General features: G+C 31.2%; 1 long non-coding RNA gene across 1 annotated transcript; it reads left to right on the top strand.

The window, feature by feature from the left end:
• The first annotated feature begins 6,083 nt into the window (after positions 1-6,083).
• LOC127729505 (uncharacterized) lies at positions 6,084-19,305 on the top strand. Its single transcript, XR_007994656.1, has 5 exons — positions 6,084-6,157; positions 11,057-11,993; positions 12,492-12,722; positions 14,494-14,534; positions 18,495-19,305. It is a non-coding gene; the product is annotated as an uncharacterized LOC127729505 (long non-coding RNA).
• Positions 19,306-19,644: the final 339 nt, after the last annotated feature.

Genomic DNA, 19,644 nt, shown 5'->3' with positions numbered 1-19,644 from the left:
CGTTTTGCGAGTATCTGAATTTTGTTTTTAATACTAGAAATGGGCTTATTACTTACTCTATTTATTTCTAAATTTTATTTCGAAATGTGATATGCGAATATCAACAATATTCAGACATTTATTTAAATAGGAATCATGTGACTTTTTGTCCGATTTCTCCCGTTTACACCACTTTTTACAATAGGATGAAAGAGCATCTTTAATAACCTGACGACACTCTTCCTAATTTATTTTCGATGGGGGACGATATTTTCGTCCTTTTTTCAGAAAGTTTTTTTACCTCTCGGTATTAAACGATGTTGAGATCTCTTGTATTTACATCGCCATAGGGATCATATCTAAACTTCGATGTCTCACAATCTCATGTTCCAGGAGCATTATTTTCTATACTGACGTCTGATGTAACGGACGTATAATTAAAAATTAAACTTCTACTGTTTTTTTTTTTATACGATTAAGAAATTATAGGTGGCTCAATGTTATCAAAATATGGAGGTATAAAGTTTTGAACAGTAGAGTCATGAAAAATACTAGACACATTAATAAAATCAATACCTCTATTAATATATTTTACTTTTATTATTTGCATTATTTTAGAATTAAAACATCTCTACATTAAAAATAAATTATATAGGCCCATCTTAAAAGAAATAACTTAAAATTGTAAGTATGAAAAATGCAAATTGATAAAACTACTAATATGTCCTCCAATTAACTTGTTGACTACCTCTAGTGAAAATTTCACCCTGATTCTATTTGAATTTAATTGAAATTTTTAACGATAGTTTCGATATTTATTTCCTTAATTTTTATAAAGACTATCAAAATACTTGAACAAGCGGCAGCCATCAAAACAAAATTTTTAAATGAACTATGATAGTCTGGATGGAAGTGTGAATATTCTGTACTCATTATAACATCTTTAGGTCATTTTCGCTATTTGTAATATTTTAGCACCCCTTTATACTAAATTGTTTCCCTCCATTACTGTTTATTCTGAAAACCCCATTAAAAATCTCAGCTATGATATCTGTAACATAACATGCACAACGTTCAATAACGTTAAGGCTTATTGTCTCATGTTTTAGGAATGTAAAGGAACCAGTTGCTGATTTATTCTGGAACAGTAACTCGGATCGTATTTCTTCTCGGTTGGTTTCAAAGTATTATATAACGAAAAAATTGTCGAAGGTGTTGGCTAATGAAAACATAGTACACACGAAACTTTGATATGAATAAAGATATGAATAAAGATGTTCATCACACCATTAAAAACGTAATATAGAAACGATCGTGATAGACAATGGCAGTCCGTATTAATAACTAAAGAGGGGTCATCGAGTTCTGAAGAAGACAAAATACTCAAAATGATACGTCTTGTTTCCTAAGCTAGTATAGTGGCTTAAAGGGTCCTTTTTGTCATTTTTGAAATACATGTATGTCGTAGACTGAGATAAATTCTTGAAAAATCCATAAAAATAAAACATAGGTTACCGTGTTTGTTTTCGAGAAAAATGAGGTTCAACATTTTAAAACTTCGTTGAAATTTTCTAAATTGACAAATAAATTAACAAAAGCGGTGTTATTTAAAAGCTGTAATAAATGTCCATGAGTGAAAAATTACATATCAACAATAATGTTTCATTTCAAAACGAAAACGAATTTGAGTAAAATATGCCAACATTTATTGTGCATATTTAAAAGTTTCTTGTATTGTCTTTTTCTATTTTTTTTTTTTTTTTATCAGTCGGCTTTCGTTGTGAATTTTGAAATAAAAACATAAAAAGAAATGTGTTACCGTGCTTATTTCAGAGTCAGTCTTTAAAGTCGTTCCTGGAAGAGTTTTTCTCTAATTGTCACCTTTTGTGGGGAAGTCGATCGCTTTCCAACGTTGGGAAAAGATTCGCGACGTCTCCCGCTAAATTCTAAATTCAGAGCGAAATAACTAACAATTTAAACGTATTACATTCATATTTTTCTTCTTTTGCCAATCATGGTCAGATGGTTATTTGAAATATAACTGTAGAAACATTTGTATAGTTTATATCATTACCATATGCTTTCAGCTTTACTAGTATTCAAATGTAAAAATAAGAAGATGTGGTATGATTGCTAATGAGACAACTCTCCACAAGAGACCAAATGACACAGAAATTAACAACTACAGGTCACCATACGGCCTCAAACAATGAGCGAAACCCATACCGCATAGTCAGCTATAAAAGGCCCTGAAATGATCGATGCAAAACAATTCAAACGTGAAAACTAACGGCGTAATTTAGGTACAAAATAATGAACGAAAAACAAATATGATACGCAGTAACAAACGACAACAATTGAATTACATGCTCCTGATTGGGACATGCACATACAGAATGTGGCGGGGTTAAACTAGTTTGTTGGCGTCAAACCGTCACCCTAATATGGGACAGTTGTGCAACGGTACAACATAAGAACAAACTATGCAAAACAATAAACGAAAAATAAATATGAGAAACAGCAAAAAAATGACAACCACTCAATTACAGGCTCCTGACTTGGGACAGGCACATACAGAATGTAACGGGGTTTAACTATTATGAAGGCGCCAACCCTCCCCTAACCTGGTACGGTGGTGGAAGAGTACAACATAAGAACAAACTATAAAAATCAGTTGAAAAAGAATTAAGTCATCAGATGGATATGAATAGAAATACATCTTACAAAAACACAGAGTGGACTTGTCAGGGTACTTATACATAACCACAACAAAAAGACACTAAGTACAGATCTGAGAGTACTCACAGTTACTAACAGCTAGTTCAAAGCCATTAACAACAAATAAAAAAAAATCATGCATCTAAGACTATAAGACCAGTATTTCATATCCTGCCAAACGCTTTGGAGGTGTCGCATTATCCTGTGATCATCAAGTGACATGCTTATACTATAAAAGATTTCAATTAATTTCTTTTCTTATGAATTGCTCCTCTTTGTTGTATATCGACAACTTTCTAAAAATAATACCTTTTGTGATAGATTTTTAATATACATAGAAAATGCATTGAACCATTATAATGGTGTAATAACTGGGGATGTAAATGTTGATCATTTTACAGAAAAAGAGAGGCAACATATACCAAAGGAACATCCAAACTCATAAGTCGAAAACAAACTGACAACGCCATGGCAAAAAAAAAAATGGAAAATGACCAAAAGACAAACAACTGTATACAAAACACAACATAGAAATCTAAAGACTAAGCAACACGAACCCCTTCAAAAACCATGGATGATATCAGGTGCTCCGAAAGGGTAAATAAATCCTGCTTCACATTTGGCACCCTTCGTGTTATTCATGTAAGTATAAACTCGGTGATTAGTCTGGTATAATATTCACATAAATTATTTGACATTACGAGACTAAATTTCTTAGACAGTTTATCTAATATTATATATGTAATAAACGATTCAACCAGATTTTGTGCACACGCCAGTCCTTGTTTGATCCTAAAATGTGACGGGCTTATTTCTACTTTTGATTGGGAATCTATAATCATGGATGAAAAATGTACATTTATGGAGCAAAAGTGCCATAACTTGTTGTATAGTTTTATAAATGCCGATTCAAAATAAAATTGTCTTATCTGTTCTTATACTTATCTTATACAAAGAGCCATACAGGATAGATCGCAATTGTTCGGGGAAGGGGGGTGTGTCAATATATATCAGTAGATTGATTCCAGCTAAACTTCGACCTAATGTAGATTTTGATAATGAAATCATAGTGCTTGTAATTAATTTCCTTTCTTATGTATTGCTACTCTTTGTTGTATATCGAAACCTTCTAATAATAATACCTTTTGTGATGGATTTTAAATATCCATTGAAAATACATTGAACTATATATTCTAATGTTGTAATAACTGGTGATGTAAATGTTGATCGTCTTACAGAACATTCACATATAATAGACTAAATGGTCTTAGATAGTATATCGAATATTCTATATGTAATAAACGAACCAACCAGATTTTGTGCCACACGCTAGTCCTTGTTTAATACCAATCAAGTATCTGATTCCTGTGAAGTCAAGGATTCCCATGTAAAACAAATAGATCATATGCACATTGATAATAATGGACCTATTATATTCTTGAATCATCTTACCAGATCAAATTATATCAATACTGGAAAAAGAATTATAATGGGACTATCCTAATGCCGGTTTTAACAAATGTGACGAGGATATTTCAACTTTTGATTTGGAATCTTTAATCATAGATGAAAAAGGTATAGAGATAAAGTTCCAAAACTTTCCAAAACATTTCTTGAGAATATCAACGAATTTTCCATGAGAATTTTGGACTAGAAGATTTTTTTTTATATAACACCAAATCAAGTGCGTCATATTTTGCATATTTTGAAACTGGGAAAAGCTTCAAGTAGTGACGCAATAAGTCAGTAAATGTTAATAAAATACATGTAATAAAAAATGTAAGTGTACCTTTATCATTATCATTTAATTTGTCATTCGTAAAAGCAAACGTTCATAATTATGCACTACAAACAGCAATTGGCATGTCCTTTTCTAAATCGGAGACAATTAAGGTTTTCTTCCCGACGGCAATAACCTGCAATTTGTCTGGATTGGGCTGCATTTTGTTTACTTTGAACCAGTCAATAAGTACTCGAGACTAAAAGTTAAGCGTGGATACACGTGAATTGTAATCTGGATTGCTGAAAGACAAGGTATTATCATCAGCATAATTATATAAAGAACTATGTTTCCCAAATTAAAAACATATCGTGTATAAAAACATTAAATAACCGTGGGCCTAAAATTGATTTGATGTACACCTTCTGGTTGTCAGCCCAACTACTGAGAACACCCTTGACTTTTAATGTGATGTTTTCTGTAAGAAAGATATGAATGCAAGAGAATACTGAATGTGTAGATACACAATAAGCTTGTAATTTGTCCAGAAAAATATCGTGAGCTAAACAGTCAAATGCCTTTGAAAGGTCCATAAATATAGCTGCAATGAAACGGTTTTTATTTAAAACTTGACGTCAGTCTTCTAATAATCTGAGCAGTGTAGTCTGACATCCGTGACTCCTTCTGAAAGCACATAAATATGGATTAAATATTAAATCAAAATAGTCATACAACGGTATCTCAAAAACTTTCTCATACACTTAAGAAAAAATGGATAAAACACTTACTGGGCGATCATTAGATTTTAACAGAGGATAATTTTTTATGCAGCGGTGTAACTTGAGCTTCTTTGAGTTTATCTGGGAAAACACCTGTATTAACATACAATTTTATAAACCTTGTCAGCTGAAGTACAATCTCAGATTTACTCTCGCTAACAATTTTTGCTGGTATGCCGTCTGCACCCGTTGCCTTTTTGATGTTGATCTTATTCATATTTTTTTACAATTTTATGAGACGTCACTGAATCTGATGTCTCATTTTCTCTAATATTTTTTATTATCTCTATATACTAGGATGACTTTAGGGGCTACATAGTTCTATCATTTCAGCAACAGAAACAAAAACAAGTTTTTTAACGTTAACCTTCAATGTTTATATCTTAAGATATATTTTCATCAAGATGAGTTTCAGTTAGATGTATTACTTCTGCTTTGTTATTGGCACTTTTAACATAGTATATTTTACTGCGCCTTATTCTAATATTGAAGTGAAAAGTTGAGAACATACCATCCGTATGACCACTATTATCTTCTTCATCATTATTTCACTTAGCATTAATATCAATAATAATATCACAAATGTTGACATTGGATTCTATAGAGATAGATCTTAATACATATAATAACAAATCGATAAGAAACATTTATGTTTCATTTTAATTATAAACAAGAACAGTTCTAACAATATTAATGAATGTCTTTTTGTCAGAAAATTTTTGTACATAATAAAGAGTTAAGATTGTAATAGAATTGACCTTCCCACGACGATCGATCCGTTTGAATAACTTCCGCGTATATGATACTTGCATCGAATGACATGCACAATAGAGTGGAAACAGAACACAACTGTTAGGTAATCTAAACTATATAACTCAGTGTACCGTGTCAAATGAAACTCAACTGTTTGTTTATTTGACCGTTTTCTGTAGACAGGAAAAAAGTGCACAACAAAATGCAGGTAAGCATTTTACTTTCTAAAAAACAAAATGCATAAAACTTTAATATATTTTCCAATTTGTCTGTACTCTGTCTCCGTGTAAATTTTGTGATGTAGACAAGACAGGAACCTCAATATATTCTTTGCACTTTTATTTGTTAACTCTTCATGTCGCGACACTATCTCTTATTAATAGAAACACAAGGGATATGGGGTATCTATCCATGACTTTAGTATACATAACTAACAATCTCTTCATTGCCCATTAGAGAAAATAGAAACAGACCCCCTTCTCAAGGTTCATCAAAACAAATGAACAAAAATTGCTGCTTTACATCTGGAGTACACAAAAACATGCACTGTTGGAGAAGTTTTAAGGTCTAGCACCCAACTAGATATATAGAAATCTAAATTCAGTTAAAAAAAATCAATACAAACAAAATCATGATATTTAATTAAAAAAAGAAATTGTAAATAATACTGCCATTTTTCAAATAGACGAATTTCCGAAAATGTCTATGAAAGAGAAATAGTCTATTCCTGGCCTTTAAGAATAAACCGATAGTTCAAGTAGACATTTTCATAAATTCGTCAAGATCATAAACAGCATTTTCTAAAAATTGAATATTTTCAAATTTATTCAACTTATTGAGTATAGCTAATGACTGTACCATTTAAAACTTTATACCTCACTATTTTGATAACAGAGAACCACCTATTATAGATATAAGAAGATGTGGTATGAGTGCCAATGAGACAACTCTCCATCCAAGTCAAAATTTATAAAAGTAAACCATTATAGGTCACAGTACGGTCTTCAACACGGAGCCTTGGCTCACACCGAACAGTAAGCTATAAAGGGCCCCAAAAAATTACTAGTGTAAAACCATTCAAACGGGAAAACCAACGGTCTAATCTATATAAAAAACGAAACGAGAAACACTTATGAACCACATCAACAAACGACAACTACTGAACATCAGATTCCTGACTTAGGACAGGTGCAAACAAATGCAGCGGGTTTAAACGTTTTAATGGTACCAAACCTTCACCCTTTTTCTGAATTATACATACTAAATACAGTGAAGTTTAAATTTTAATTATACGTCAGTAACATCAGACGTCAGTATAGAAAATAATACTCCTCTATCTTGAGACTGTCGAATTGTAGTTATAATCCCTACGCCCATACTATTACGGGGGACTTCATATCGTTCAAGACCGAGAGGTTAAATTCTTTTTGAAAAAAAGAACCAAAATATCGTCCTCCATCTAAAATAGATTGGAAACAGCTCGTTAGGTCACGAAAAGAAGCATTTTCATCGTATTGTACAAATTGGTGTAAACAGGAAAAATCTGATAAAAAATCACTTGATTCTTATTTCAATTAATGCATAAATGTTGTGGATATTCGAATATCATATTCTAAAAATAATTCAGAAATAAATAAAAGAGTAAATTTTACGCCTATTTCTACAATAAGAAAAAAACTTCACGGACTTTCAAATCGGTTTGTGTTAGTACCAGCCGACACAGCAGCCAACAATGTGGTGGTGGTACGCCGTAAATACTACACGGATGTTCTTAAGAATGAAATTTTAAATTTTTCTACATTCAATTCCGTGTACTCCACAGAGAGTTACATAGTAAACAATCATATCATAACCATATCACAGCTTAAGCCCTTTCCTTAACACTTGAAGGTCCCTACTATGTATTGGTTACCTAAACTATACAAAAAAAAACCAATAAAATATCGTTTCATCTCGGCCTCTAGTGAGTGTTCTACATCTAATCTTTCAGTGCTTTTAACTAGTTCCTTAACTATTATCAAAGAACTTATCATGAAATGTTGAAATAAGATAAATCAAAATAGTGAAATTAACTATTAAAAATTTTTTTTTTGATGTTTGAGCAAGTAATTTGTCTAAAATGCCTATAGGAATACCTACAACATGTCGATAAACTTTATTGCCGAAACGTACGTAAATAATATCAAAGGAAAATTAACAGCTTCAATCATAGTAAGTATATCTATCAGATTTACCTTTGTCATTAGAGAAGAAGGCTTTAAATGAGTTGCAGCAAATAAATTTGCATTCAGATTTACCAAACGGCCGTTTAATTGAATAGGAAATCTTTTGTTTTATTAGGTTGTGTTGAAGTGTATTGAAAAGAGTAGAAAAGTCAAAACTCTGGTCATTTGGCATATCTGGTCCAGGTCATTTGACAAACGGCTCTCTCCATCAACAGGCTCAAGGAGAATAGATCCCAAATTGAACAAGTCATTTACTTATAACACTGTTATACTTTTTGAACTTTTCTTGTAAGTTTTCACTACACGACTATGAAACCACTCCAGTATACATTTCTCTCACAACTGTATGCAACTTTTCTTCAAAATTTAAATGAGTTGTCTGAATTTGTAATAAAAAAAAATGTGAATTCTGAATTTTTGGAGCGTTGTAAACATTTTCTTATATCAATTCATCAAGATTAATGTTGAGAATTCCAAGATTAAAGTTAACAATTTGAAAAAATAAATAAAAAAGGATGGCCCTAATACGCTTTCGTACATTATAGATGAACTGCAAGTTTGATTCACATCGTTGTATTAATATCTGAATGTCAGTCATTAACATACAATACCTTAATTTGTGGCGGTGTACACGCCGATATAATCTAAATTTTATGACACTATTTTCGATGTTTATTGTTAACCAGGACACAATTTTATTGTCTATTCTGCGAACATAAGCTGACGAAAACGCGTAACGTCACGATTTTGTAATTTCAGGATGTTTAAGTTGCTCTCCACAGCTTTTCCAAAATTTGATCTATTGCTTTCCTTTTGCATTCAGTCCTTAAATTTGTGGCTAGAGATTTGAGGTCAGCCTAATTGATCTGATCCAATACTTTCACTGTATCATTAACTTATTTTGCCACCTTCCTTGTAAATGATTGCATAGATTTACGCTCATCTAAGAAAATGCTTTCACACAATCTTATCAAACAAAAGTTTTCCTATTTAATTAAATTGTCGTTTAGTAAATATGACTGCAAATATATTTGCTGCAACTCATTTAAAGCCTTCTTCTCTAATGAGAAAGGTAAATATGCTAGATATTCTTACTGGAGGTGTGATGCGATGATTGAAGCTGTTAATTTTCTCCTTGACAATATTTATGTACGTTTCGGCAATAAAGTTTATCGACAGGTTGTAGGTATTCCTATGGGCACCAATCGCGCCCCTTTATTAGCAGACTTTTTCTTGTAATGTTATGAATCACAGTTTATGATCAAACTCAGTAAAGACCCGTCATAATTACATTTAATTTATAAATTCAATAACTTACAGTTATCTTGATGATATTTTCTCGTTAAATAATCATGAATTTTCTAAATATACTGCCGAAATTTATTCAAAGGAACTTACTTTAAATAAATCAGATATAAACGGTAATAACTGTACTTTCCTAGATTTAAATATTCAGTTTTGCATGGGAAACTCTAACTAAAATTTACGACAAAATGGACGATTTTTTGTTCCTTATTGTTATTTTTCCTTTTTTGGACGGTGATGTTCCTTTGGCACAATCTTGACATTACACAAGGTCTTATTTGTCTCTGACTGTTTATGACGTCTTTACACTACATCCATTGGATGTTGGATGTGTACTGATAATTTGGTCTTAGATACATGATTTTGATTATAAGTCGTTATTGACTTTTAACTATCTGGCAGTAACTGCGAGTACTCTCAGATCTGTACTTAGTGTTTTTTTTTTGTTGTTGTTGGGATGTATAAGTATCCGTCCCAGTCCACTTAGTGTTTTTGTTAGATGTATTGCTATTTGTATCCATCTGATGAGTTAAGCCTTTTTCAACTCATTTTAATAGTTTGTTCTTATGTTGTACTGTGACAACATTCAGGAACCTGTAATTTAGTGGTTGTCCTTTGTTGCTGTGTATCATATTTGTTTTTCGTTCATTATTTTGTACATAAAATTAGACCCTTAGTTTTCTCGTTTGAATTGTTTTACATTTGTCATTTTGGGGATTTTTATAGCTGACTATGCGGTGTGGGTTTTGCTCAGTGTTGAAGGCCGTACGGTGAACTGTAACAATAGTTATTGATTTCTGTGTCATTTTGGTCACTTGTGGAGAGTTGTCTCATTGGCAATCATATCACATCTTCTTTTTATATTTCCCTTTTTATTGGAACACCTTTCCTCACAACTTCAACGTTTTGCATTTTTAAAGTTGCCAAATCCCACTGGCAATTAAATATAAAAGAGAGGTTGTCATATGCTCAACATATTTTTTCAAAATATAACAGATTTATGCTGTTGTCAAATGCTGAATGAAACCACGTCGCTAATCAAAATGAATTAATAGGTATTAATAATACATATCTTTACTTCCAATATAATTTTGGTTTTTGTCAGCGATTACCTTCTTACACTTTTTTGGATAAATACTAGAAAATTTGCAAAATCTGTCAAAACGTGGGTTTTGACTATCTCCAGCCGATTATAAAATGGTGATCTCTTCATAGATAAGCCATACAATTGTTAGTTCCTTAAAATACACAAATATAGCTGTAAAATGTAAGAGGACAATCAAAAACGCAAACAACCGAATCTCGCAAAAGGTGAAAATGTATATTCCGTCAGAAAAAAAAACCTTCAACATCTTCAACTTGAAGCATTCAGACTGACTGACGTCGATTAATTCAATTTTTCAGTAATCATCATCAAGCAATGTCATTTTCAAACTAGACTTAACAATTTCAAAACAAACCACCATGATTACTTTTGCAGAAGTCATATACATTTCACTAAACAAATATTTCGGAATTTATAAAATCAATAACGTTTATTAAATTTTAATAAACATTTATTGCAAATATATTTTTAGGACAAAGATGTATTCAGCAACAATATGTGTACTCCTTGTATGTTTAGAAATGAACCAGTGACACCTGTTGGTTGGTGTATAGTTTGTAATGAAGGACTTTGTAAGTATTGCATGCACTATCATAGATCATCAAAAACTTTAAAACGACACGACATTGTTCGTTTTAAAGACCGTCTATCAATACCAGTCTTTGCACAATCTGTCCAGGAAAACTGCTCTCAACACGAAAGAAATTTTTACTTTTTTTGTTGTGTTCATCAAGAATTCTATTGCATTAAATGCAGCACTTTAGATCATAAGACATGTGATAGTGTTTTGCCACTCGAAGATGTTTTAAGAAACGCAAAGTCATCTGTAAGTTTCTGCCATATTGAAGAAGGCTTGAATGTTCTACTTTCAAAAATGGAAACTATTTTGAATAAATTAGGAGAGTCCATTGGTTTCAATGATACACAAGCAAGCGAAATAAAGACTGATGTTAATGAAATAAGGATTCAGATATGCAAGAAATTAGACGAAGATATTGGAGAATTTCTTCGCACGTTGGACAAGTCAAAATCGGAAAGCAAAATAAAAGCACATGAAACAATACAAAGACTCAAGGAAAAACGAAATGTAATTCAAGACTTAAAGGCAAACGTGGCACTTTTGAGAAAAAAACGGAACAAAATTACAAGTTTGTCTATGTCAAAAACATCTAGAATCCAACTTATCACAAGAAGAAAACAATCTCACCACAAGCATAGAAAATGGTCAGTATGACAGTCTGGAGATAGTGTTTCATCCTGGAGATATCACTAAAACTCTAAGTTTGATGGGAAACATTGGCGAAATTGAAGTCAAGCAGACACCTTTAAAAGTCAACTCTGGTGGCATGGGCCAAAGTGTAAAAGTGGTTAAAAGCTTGAAAGAATTTACGCTATACAGAACTGATGAGGTATAAGAAAATAATGATGAATATATTAGTATACAAATAAAGGGACGTTGTTAAGGTGTCGAAAAGAAAACTTTTTAAAATTCAGAACAAAAAGCACAATAAATTAAACATTACAGAATTCACCTATGAGTACTAGAAGTAATGCAAATATTGGTCCCGTAAATGTTATTAGTTTATAGAATACATGATTTTAACGTGTAATAAATATTAACAAGATATTTTTGAAAAACAAATCATCGATTGATATTGGTTCAAACTGAAAATTCCTCTCCCTCCAAAAAATAAAACGATATCCACGATATAACTGCCTTGTTGTTAAAGGTTTTCCATTTCCATAGCATTTATCCTAAATCTACCCTTCTACCATGTATGCTGTATGAAGACGCATATAAAGGAACTACAAGATATCAACCATATCCTCGCATCTGTAAATGTCCGTTTTGTTAAATGAATTGAACTTCATACATGTTGCATGTAATATATATTTTATATCTGTAGGCTTTAAAGAAATACTGGTCGTACTTAGCAGTTGTGGCAAGACTTTGTCTGATAGTAGTTTTTCTGCTTGATTGTATAGTAAGCTTTGAACAATTTCTTGTGAGCTATCACGGGGTGAAAACTTTACTAACAGTTTCTATTTTTGGACAAATAGCGGGATGTGTTATGGTTCTTCTACGACGAAAGATTAAAGTTGGGTGTGCGATTATTTTATTGATAAAAATATCACAGGTATTTGGTTCTTTTACTTTCTGTCTGTTTAATTATCTATGTATCCTGTGCCGTTCAATTAATATTATTGCTGTTAATAAAGAGTGACACAATCCAAGCAAGATGCACCAGATGAATTATAAATTCATAAGGTTAAAAGAAAAAAATGTTGCCAATGAGCCAGCGATAAACAGCATAAAATAAGATACAGCATACGGTCTTAAAGATCAACAAAAGGGAGGTACATATACTGCATGTTAAACACTAATTCATCGTATATCTACAAAAGTTATGGATGCATTTAACAAAAACTATCGAAGATTGACCGTTGATACCACCTTGTTCAGAGTACACTTCCCTCAAAATAAAAAATACACCCCTATAAAAGCAAAATAATAAATAATAAAAAGAAGCTCATGCCATTCATCAGTTAGACGAACAAGTTTGAAGGTTATATAAGAGGCAGCAATAGTACACGGCTGTTCTAAACAGGTTAATTTTATTAATACAATCAATGACATACCATGAGAAGAATATCATTAGAATCGCATGAAATCTATACTGCGCAAGACGGGGTGCGTCGACAAAGTTAACTAAATAACTAAAATTCTCCAAATCGCAATTTTACACTGTTTATAGAATAACAAATTGTACAAAAAGTGTCGTTTTACCCCACTTTATCATATATTATAAACCATATATGAAAGCTATAATTAGACTTCCTAACTTAAACAAATCATGTCAAGACACATGTCATATGCTCTTCAGACCCGAGACAATTTTGACCTTGACATATTGTTTAGACACTCAAATCATTTTTTGAAGACTCGGGGACGATTTAGATTTTCGTATATTGAATAGACATATGTATCATGATCTTCCAACGACTCATGATGATTTGGACACTGCCATTATGTAATAGATACATGTTTCATACTGTTAATAATTGGAACGATTTATACTTATTGTATATGAATATATCTCATGCTATTAAGACTCAAAAACATTTTGACCTTAACATATTGTACAGATACATTGCTAATGTTCTTCGTACTCAATACGATTAAGACATTAACAAAATATATACACGTGTCCCATACTCTGGACTATTAAGACCTTGGCATGTTGTTTATGCGCATCTCTCATGCTTTTCCTGTTTTGGTTGAGTTACAAAATGTAGACCTGACATATTGCATAAACTAATGTATCATACTTTTTTCGTTTCCATTCTCTGTTCAATTTGAATACCGATTTATTGAAAAGACATGTCTCATTAAGGAATTTCAATGAAAATATTTCAGATTATCAGTTTTCAGTGTGTAAAAGTGTATGATATGATTTCGTCCGCACAACATCAATTTCAATGTATGAATATTGTATCAAATGCAATTTGCAGTTAATCATAGATTCAAAGTCACCGACGCAAAGTCTATATCAAGTCTATTTACATTGTGTTCTAAAAAATGTGTGCATTTTGGATAACCTAGCTGTTGGTATCATACATACCTGATGAAGTGTATTTTTAGAAACTTGTTTTGTGCACATCGAATTAAGTCCGTCCATAGTATAGCATATACTCTATAAAAAAGGAGTCTATGGTTCTGTGTTATCATTTACTATTCTGCAATGTTTTAATGGTAATTCTGTTAAATGTCTCTCAATCATTTATTTCATTAAACTATTAGGTGTATTCAACCAACAGTAATGCACTCGTAACCTCATGCGTTTTAAAACCTTATAATATTGCAGAATATATTGAATTCCAATATAAATATGTATCCTTTTCTTGCAGATATTCTTTCTTCCAAGAGAGCCCCGAACAACTGCTACCAGGTAAGACATTTTTAAACTTTCATTTATGTTTGTGATTGTTCAATGCATGTGGACGTAGCACTTGCATTTCTTCTTTTTGTGAATATTTCTTCTTAATTACAGAAAAAAGTTAATGTTAGAAAATAAGAAAAGAAATTAAAGTAAAATTGAAATATGAAAAAAACTGTTCATGGATGCTTTTGAAAAAAATTGGTCTGAAAATATCAAATCATACAGACAAAAGATACATTCTAAAAAAGTATGCTTATCTTCATATGATTAATCAAGCGTGGTTTGCTTGGGACGTTAGACCAATTACCCTCCCCCATATGTGTTTAATTCTACGAAACAAATTGTTCAAATAATGTATTTCGCACTCTTACATGTATTAGCTCATTGTAACGGAATTGGTATATGTATATAAGTGAGTAAAACGATTTTAAAGTTACATCTGTCAAAGTAAAGATAATAAAGTATAACAAAAATTCCGAACACTAATATAATACAGGAAGTATATTTTTAAGATTTTACTATTTTGAACAATTTGAATAAGGTTGTCTTCTCAATGTATTCGCATTAAATGTATACATCGAAATAACGTTAGTTTACCGAGTGACTTCGTTCGAAATGTATATATCTTTGCAGCATACCAATCGATTTTGTCAGTAAATCTTATCGTGTAAACATCTGATCTTATTTCATAGATGTAAACGATTCCTCTAGTTTTGGAATTCAACCTAGATTTGTATGTTCTGAATTGATTTTTAAAACTTGAACATTAGTGAACTACTGTTTTCCCTTATTTATATATATGCAGCAAATCTGAGTGCTGCAAAGTACAAATCAACACCAAGTAGATCAATAAATTGGGGTTAGTACCTGAGGAATTTTCTCTTTCTCAAGATAAAAAACCAAATTTACACAAAATTTATGTTACCAACTGTCCTCATCGTTCCTACATTAAGTTAAAGATCTTCCGGTGAATTTACATTTTGCGTAAAAGGATTTTCGTTCACACATGCGCAGAGCTTATTTCAGGTTCTTGATGTCGCTTTTGGTCCCGACATCTACACCTTAATAATACTATCTTTCACGTGCATTCACTTTATCTGTTTGTTTTTTTTATTTTCATTGTTATTCAAAAAACGAACTATTCAACGTACCCATCTTCATATCTAAATACCATTGCACTAATTCAATTGTTCTCATTACCATCTTTTTTATATATTTATAAGTGGCTCATTTTATAATAACAAAATAAAGTTCTGACTCCCTCAGGCAAAGTTGACCTTAGATGAAATTGGTTGTGATTTTTTTTTAAATTTTATTTAGAAAACATATTCATTCAAAGCCTATTATGTGAACAATTTTTTACTGTAAAATTAAAGTTTCTACTAAGATGAAGCAGCATCCATTACCTATATGAAGACCTTTTTCATTTGCTAGCATTTGAGGAAATATAACATATATTAGGTAGGTATTCAAGGAAAAAGCTCATATGTTTTGGTTAAGAAACTCTAAGATTAAATTATTTTAAAATGATTTTTTAGGTTTTTTACTTTTTAAATATAAATAAATCATACACTGAAATACATCAGTCTTTGAAATTTAACAATTTTTTTTTTATTCACGAAAAGCTTAATCCACAAAAATAAACATAACACAATTAGGTTATAAATCGTTAATTTCATACCACTAGCACGATATGCTTACCATTATACTTTTTTTTAAAGTTTGATAGTTTGATATGAGTTTTATAAAATGCCATATTTTATTATAACATGATAGTTGAAATGTGATATGCATGAAATAGGAATAATTTTCACTACCAACAACCGCATCAAAAGAAAATATCATCACCAATTAAAGTTCAATAAAACATCGGATGTTAGACTTTTTCTTTAATATGATTCTAACACCAAAAATAATATTTGCAATATCTTATTTTTTCTTAAATGTTCTTTAAGTTTATTCTTATGTATTTAATATTGATTTTAGTCAAATAGTATTCAAAAATACTTTCTGATCTTTTGTTTTCCTATATACATGATATGAATTGCATCACGAGGGAATACTCTTCGGTAATATCAGAAATTTAGAGTTTAATTATATAGTGTGTGAACTGTTGAAGCGGAAACATTCAAAGGTTCTAAGAAAAAGATAAAGATAAAAGTAAAAATAAAAATAGATAAAATTGTTATGATAAAGGTAACACACCAATTGCTGTTTACATCAGTAACTTAACTTACTAAAACTTATATAAAAAAAATCACAATCGTTCATTAATTATTAAATAGAAAAAGTTAAAATATTACTTGTTAGATTATGTAACTTGAAATATACTTGCAAATGCATAATGGTCTTGTTTTCATTATTTAATGAGGAAATTGCATTATAAATTTGTTATACTGAAATAAGAAAAAAAATGTTTGCTGCATATTGATAAAAACAACTGAGAAGAGTTCTTTCCATACACAAATTTTGAGAGTGTTCCATGTAGAATAAAATAAGGTACCTTTTTTTCTAAAATCCCCAAATTTCCACAAATAACTAGTTTTCTAACACGCCATTGTCGCAGGAACTTTAAATACAAAATAGTATGTGTGAATAAAGCAATTTAAAAGTTGTGTCTTTTCAAGATAAAAAAAGGATGTTTTTTTACAAAAGTAATTATTAGTTAAAACTTTTTTCTTTTTTTCAAAAAAATTTGTAAAATAGAACGCCTTGCCCGGTTTTTTCTGTGTGTTGCATTTAATGTTTATATCGGAATAATGTTGGTTTGAAATTGCCTAGTTACTTTAATTTAAAAGTGATAAGATTTGCTGCGTATCATTCAATTTAGTTGATATTTTCCCATGATATCTCTGAACTAGTTGCTTTGAAATGTAAACAAAGAATTGGCGAGTTCAAGTGAAATATAAAGCCGATACAAAAGTAAATGGAAATTGGTTCATGTACGTAATGAACCTTACAAATCAATTTGACACAAAACTCATATAGCACAAGGTCCTAATCGGTTGCTACATTAATAGGGAAATGATGAAAGTTAATGATAATGTTGGTTTTACCTTAATCTTATCATTGTTACTGTTTACCAGAAATTTCTCCTGTGAACTTATAATCAGTAGCGTCCTTACGATGAACTTGCATAACATGAAAGCGTAAATTTCTCATCTGTGAAAGGGGGGTATTTTTAGCTCTAAATTTTATTTCAATATTTACCCCGTTTTCGTGCCTTTACAATTTTTCTGCACCCCTGTCTGTAAAATATGACAGGTGTGAACCGCCATATTGACTTTTTGAAATCCATTTATGTTCCATTAATGCAAAATACTTGAAAATGAAACAACTACTACCTCAAAAACTACATTTTTATGGGATATTATCCGAATTTGAAGCGTAAAAGTAACGGAATGACTTCGAGTTTTTTTAACCCATGATCCCATGCATGTGTATCATCTCGCACATGGAGAGGTCACTAGGTCTAGGAAATCAACATAGGGTTTTCATAGTTTAAGAAAGTAGTTTGACAACATAGTCTATCGAAGTGTTAGACAAGTGGAAAAACGGACTAATCCTATAAAAGTATTTGTTGAGATGCAAATCATAAAAGAATAATTGATAAATAGTGATATAATTGTCAATATTTTCTGTAAAGGGCCATGAAAATGAAAATTCAAATAGGCGACTTTATCAACCAACTGAACGACTGGAAAACAACTGTCATATTCCTGACTTGGAACAGGCATGTTCCTAAGTAATATTAGATTAGACATTGTTTTATAGCTAGCAAAACCTCCTAAGTGTATGCACGTTTTACATAGCAACGCTTAAACTGGTATATTTGTGATATAAATAGACAAGGGTCTTGCTGCGTATGGTCCATGTAGTTAAAAGTATATGTATATATATATATATATTGAAAGATTACGATATGATGAATCTGGTATATCACTTTGTCTATGACAAATATATTTGCAGGGCAATTTCTTTGTGTGGAATTGTATTGATGGCATATGCAGATGACACAGGAGAGAAGAGTTTGTTTGCTAGTACGTCATCCTTATTATCCGAGGTAAACTGGAAAGCAAAATTTACTGGAAAGATTCTGTTACTTTTGATGTATTTTCCACTTTTTTTTGAAAATATAAACTCATCCAGTTGGATTCGACTATCACTTGGTCTGTGTCTCATTGTGATTAACATAGTTGGCTACAGGATCAGTATTTCCGCAGTTCTAATAATAGTGTGGTTAATGTTTGGAAATTTTCCCTTTACTCAAAAAGCTTACTATCGCGAAATTTGGTACGAAGATCCTAGTTTTTTCTTTTTAATTAACACACTATTGATCACAGGCGGATTTTTATTGATGCTAGCCTATGGTTCCGAAAATACCGACTTAAAAAAGAAATCATAGATTTAAAGTCATATGAAACGAGTTTCTTGAAATTTTAATGTTATCGAAATTTTTGAACCATTGCATGCATATATACTACACTAAGTCTTTATATTTATTACACATCTATAACGTATTATTGACAAATAATATTTCATTCGGTAGTGGTTATTGATTGCAAGCTACTAGTAATTAACTTTCGAGTTTGTTGCCGAAGTTTACCGTATCGTGACATTGATCAACAATAAAAACAGTTCACATAGAAAGCGTGACAGATAAGCGAATTGCAAGAGCCATGGCATTTGTTTTTATATCTTCCATGTGTTCCCATTTGTTAATTCAAAACAGACAATTTATGAAATGTATGTTATTAATAAAATTATTGTTTTTGCTTGATATTCTCTAATTCTTATATATAAAAATTAGTAATATCTGTTTTTTTCTCCGCTATGAAATTCTTGGATAGCCACTACAAAGCACCAATATCAGGTTGGGTGAAACTTTACCTTTATTAGTTAGCTTTGTTAAGTATTTGGACTATAAATTGCTCAATATCCAAGATGAAGTTCACAAAGAGGCGGATGATGTAAGGGAAACATTGAAGACTCATATGTCGAAGAGAAATGACATTGCATAAATACGAAAGCAGACGAAAAGAAAACCTAAGTTCACAAAACAAGTTCACTAAACACTACATAGAAGCAACACAAACCCACTAAAAACTAGGAATGCTTT

The sequence above is a fragment of the Mytilus californianus genome, unplaced genomic scaffold, assembly GCF_021869535.1.
Source record: "Mytilus californianus isolate M0D057914Y unplaced genomic scaffold, xbMytCali1.0.p SCAF_2, whole genome shotgun sequence".
NCBI classification, from domain to species: domain Eukaryota; kingdom Metazoa; phylum Mollusca; class Bivalvia; order Mytilida; family Mytilidae; genus Mytilus; species Mytilus californianus.
Note: the sequence above shows the minus strand (reverse complement) of the source record. Positions and strands in the feature narration are given on the sequence as shown.